At 32.2% G+C, this 4,963-nt stretch overlaps 1 long non-coding RNA gene across 1 annotated transcript; it reads left to right on the top strand.

The window, feature by feature from the left end:
• Nucleotides 1-3,781: 3,781 nt before the first annotated feature.
• Nucleotides 3,782-4,523, top strand: LOC131625064 (uncharacterized). Its single transcript, XR_009290725.1, has 3 exons — nucleotides 3,782-3,996; nucleotides 4,102-4,116; nucleotides 4,216-4,523. It is a non-coding gene; the product is annotated as an uncharacterized LOC131625064 (long non-coding RNA).
• The last annotated feature ends 440 nt before the right edge of the window (nucleotides 4,524-4,963 follow it).

Genomic DNA, 4,963 nt, shown 5'->3' on the forward strand with positions numbered 1-4,963 from the left:
CTTTCTAAGAAGCATTGTAATACTCTTATAAAAATTTGTTTACATTAACTTGTAAAGGTAACTAGAGAAGATCAAGTTGTGATCGGATTTTCTAGGAAGTCTTAGAGGTTATCTAAGAATTGTGTTCCTAGAGCGATCAAGTTGTGATCAGTATACTCTAGAAGGCTTAGAGGTTATCTAAGTGGAAAACCATTGTAATCTTGTGTGATTAGTGGATTAAATCCTCAGTTGAGGTAAATTACCTTGTCAAGGGTGGACTGGAGTAGTTTGGTTAACAACGAACCAGGATAAAAATCATTGAGCAAATTGTTTTTATCTTAAGAGTTTTTTAAACTACACTTATTCAAACCCCCCCTTTCTAAGTGTTTTTCTATCCTTCAATAGATGGATACATTTGTGACATTTTTGAGAGTCTAGCATGGGATAAATGACCCAACCTAAAATGCCATAAAGCTTGTGGAGGGATCACCTTACAATTATTGGTAAAAATAGAAGGTACATTGTTGTTGGATAGAGAAACATTGGGAATGGTAGTGGTGGCTTCTGTTGCAAGGTATTTATGGTCTGTCACAAGTCTATACAAACCTTCAATTTGATTAGCCAAACCAATCATCCTCTTGGTGTTCACATCCTGAATAAAACATTTAGTGTCAAAAAAATAAAAGAAACAGTTTATGGAATGACATACTTTAGAAACAGAAAGGAGATTTAGTGAGAATTCAGGAGTGTACAACACATTGGACAAGTGTAGAGAAGAGGAAAATTGGATTGTGCCTGCAAGTTTAGCTACAATAACAGAACCATTGGGGAGACACACATTAATGGTTTCAATTTCATGATAGAAACTAAACCAATGTAAGGAGGAGCAAACATGATCATTTGCCCCTGAGTCAAGTATCCAAAATTCAGGTTTGGCAAGAGTAGAACAAGAGACAGTTGTGACAAAGGCTTTACCTGAGACCTCATGTGGTGGCATACCAACATGAGTGGAAATGTGATTGGTGTTAGTGTTTGTGCTAGGGTTAGGAGGCAGTAAATTTGTCTTTGGAGCAAGCTAATCAATTGAGCCATCTGATCTTGAGTAATACTAGCATTTGAATTGGTTGCAGAAGCTTCTTCATAAACATGAGCCACTAATTGTGTATCACCAGATGCAGAATTCGACGCATTTGCTTGTCTTTTGGAGAAGTTTTGAGGAAAGACATGCTTACGATAGCATACGTCAATGGTGTGACCAGTCCTGTGGCAGAATGTACAAATTCTACTATCTTTTCTATTATTAGAAGAACTTCCATAAGAGTTGGAAGTTTTACCATGATCATTGAATTTCCTTGGGTCAAGTGTATTAACAAGAGTGTTGGCTTCATCCACATTAGCCATGAAACTTTGTGACTCTCTTCTTGGATCACCATTGAGTAAACTTTGTTAATAGATGGAAGAGGATCCATCAACAAAACTTGTGTTTTGATAACAGAGAATTTCTCATTCAAACTAGTGAGAAATTGAATAATTTGATCCTTAAGGCGAAAATCCCTTGCAGTTCGCGTAGCAACACAACGACATTTTTGAGCACATGTGCAAATTGGAATTGGTCTTTGGGAGTTCAATTCTTCCCATAATCCACGTAATTCAGTGAAATAGTCAAGAACAAATTTGTTACCTTGTTTGAGATTATTTATCTCAATGCGTAGATTGGATACACGAATGCGATCAACTTTTGCAAAATGTTATTTGAGATCGTTCCATGCATCAAGAGTATTCTCCAAGAAAATGATTGTTTGAACAATCGCAGGGCTAACAGAATTAAGGATCCATGAACGCACGAGGCAATTGCCACGCTCCCATGCAGAACAGTTAAGATCGTTAGGTGCAGGAACCATAATCGATCCATTGATGAAGGAAAGCTTATTCTTGGCGCCAGGAGCTCGTTCCATAGATCGTTACCAAGAAATGTAGTTGGAGTCATTCAATTGAGGAGTGATGACGAGAGAATTAGGAACTTCACTAGGATGAACATAATACATTGAATCAACATCACTATTGGTGATGTAGTGTGCAGTGGTATCAATGCGTGGAGGCATGATCGAAGCAGCAAGAAAACGAAGAAGATGAGGAAGAAAGGAAGAAGATGAGAACGATCATAAAACGAAGGAGACTCACTGAAGAAGAAAGAAGATATGCGGAAGAGTGTGGATCGAAGATGATGATACCATATCAGGGTTTGTGATCCATGCTCATACCAATGGAAAAGAGAAGAGAGTGTAGAAGAATATCTCATGATTATATTAATGATAGTAGTACAGTATATATACAAGAGGAAGATGGTAGTTACACTGAGAGACTAACTGAAATAACTAACATTATGCTCAAGTGTAACTATCTAACTAACTAACTAATCATCTATTTATCATCTATTATTTGGTCTTCCAATTTTATTTTCCATTATTAAGTTGGTGAAGAAATTGTATTATTGAGAATTATAAAATGTATATGTTTAGAAATAATTAGAACTTTGCTATTTAAATAATCAATATTTTTTTTATAAAAGATCAATTTATTTTGTCATCTTTTAAATTATAATAAAGTCATAGTGGAATGTAATTGGACTATAAATTTGAGTGGCACAAAAACATAAGAATTTTAAAAAAGTTAAGAAAAAGAAAAAAATATTGATCCAATTACTATTGCAAACCGAAATAAACCAGTTCAGTCACCCAAACCCCATTCAACCCAAAATCGAAAAAAATGAGACTTAAATTGGTCGGAATTGGGCCCATAAATGTCACTCTAGAGTTGGGCCAGATTGGAGTTTTAGGCCCGAACCAGCCCGAACCGATGTCCACCCCTACATGCCATAGTCTTCAACCTTGGAATTTTTTGATTAGTTAATTGATATTGCTAGCTTCATGTTGCTTGAGAAAGAATAAGAGAAAGGAAGTAATTATCATTGTCACACACACTATTAGAACTACTAGTGCTTTCGTAACTCCCAAATACACCTATTTATAAAGGAGGATATGACTTATATGGATACTTTCGACAAACCGCCCACCTCCTCTTTTTACATCCAATTTGATGCATTTGTTTTTAAGGGTGAGCTTTGCAGTCAGCTAACCTCTTCTATTATTTAAGGTTGTTTTATTTACATCCTTTCAACCGATTCTTTCAAAAGTGAGATGTCTAATTTCTTAATTGTGGTCTTCTCAATGGAGTGGTTGAAGGTGAGTTTATGTTTTCCTTTTTGCAACGTTATTTTTGTGACTCTCCCCTTAATTGAAGTTTTGTTTTGCTTACTTTAATTTTTTTAGTGTACTATTGATGATCTCAGAGCCGTCTCATGTTTTTGGAGGCCCTGTGTAGGTTAGACATAGTTTAACCATAGAAAAACAAATGGAGGCCCTATTTAAGAACGATTTAACATGACAAATATTTTATGTGGCCCTATTTAGCTATAGTTTAAACCTCTAATAAACTTGAGGCCCTGTGCGATAGCCCGCCTTGCACACCCTCAAAGACGGCCCTGGATGATCTTAGAAGTATCATCTACTTTTCTTCTTTTTAAGTATATAAAATTGTTTGCTATTTAAAATAAAAAGTCTTTACTTTCTTTCTATGTTATATTTAAAGTCTCTAAAATCTTTTCTTAAACAACACATATGCATCATAATTTTGGCGTGTATAGTGACTTCCTGCTCAAAATATATGATACTATATTACACATATGCATGATTAAATGTCATAAAGAGGCAAACAAAATATATAAATAAACATAAGGGATATTTTAATAATAGTTATGATATTTTGAATTGATATTTAATAATATTTTTTATGAAATGTTTTTTATCGATGTAAGGAAAGATCAACTTTATAATTTATAAAGTGACTAAACCATTTATTACATGCATGGAAAAGGAAGAAATATGACTAAAATTGTATTGTTTGCTTATGTCATAGTTATCATAATTTCTCTGTTTTTTGTTGCTATGAACATTGAAGGTACTTGGAAGTCATTTATTTCCTTTTCAAATTTTGTTATTTAGTTTATACACAATGTTTTATCTAATATAATTTACATTATTTTATCATCTTTTATTTTTACAGCGTTCTTATATCCACGTAAGTCATTTATATCCTTTTCAAATTTTCTTATTTAGTTTATACACAATGTTTTATTTAATATAATTTACATTATTTTGCCCTCTTTTACTTTTACAGCGCTTTGTTGTTATAGTGATTCGGATTGTCCTCCATTTAGGTGTTGGAGACCTTGGATAGCAAAGTGTGTCAATAGATGGTGTAGATGTGTACCTGAGGAAGACATATGATATTATTTGTGATGTCACTTAGCTTTTGTTTTTATTTCCTTTTTATTTTTAAAGTACACCTTGACATCAAAAATGACACTAAATACTTACACTATGCCATTGTTTACTTACTGAGAACAGTATAATAGTACTCGTGAACAATATCAGTAAATAGTAATTTTTAGTGGTAAATAAAAGTTGGTTACTAAAATTTAAAAATTTTATTAATAAAATAATAAAGTTGGTTAATAAACGCTCAAATATTGAAAATAGTTTTTAGTAAGTTGGTTAATGAAATATATTATGTTGATTAATAAAGTTATAAAGTGGGTTAATAAATGTTCAGATATTAAAAATAGTTTTTAATAGTAAAACAATGTTGATTAATGAAATGTAAAATATTAGTTAATGAAATTATGAAGTTGGTTAATAAGCGCCCATATATTAAAAATAACAGTAATAGTAAAATAAAGTTGATTAATGAAATGAAAATGTTGGTTAATAAACTCCAAATATTGAAATTAATTTTAGTAGTAAAATATAGTTGATTAATGAAATGTAAAATATTGGTTAATGAAATTATGAAGTTGGTTACTCACACAATTTTATATAAAAATTCGTTAATCTAAAAATAAAAAATGAAAAAATTATATATCTTT

This window comes from Vicia villosa, unplaced genomic scaffold (assembly GCF_029867415.1).
Source record: "Vicia villosa cultivar HV-30 ecotype Madison, WI unplaced genomic scaffold, Vvil1.0 ctg.000182F_1_1, whole genome shotgun sequence".
Taxonomy (NCBI): domain Eukaryota; kingdom Viridiplantae; phylum Streptophyta; class Magnoliopsida; order Fabales; family Fabaceae; genus Vicia; species Vicia villosa.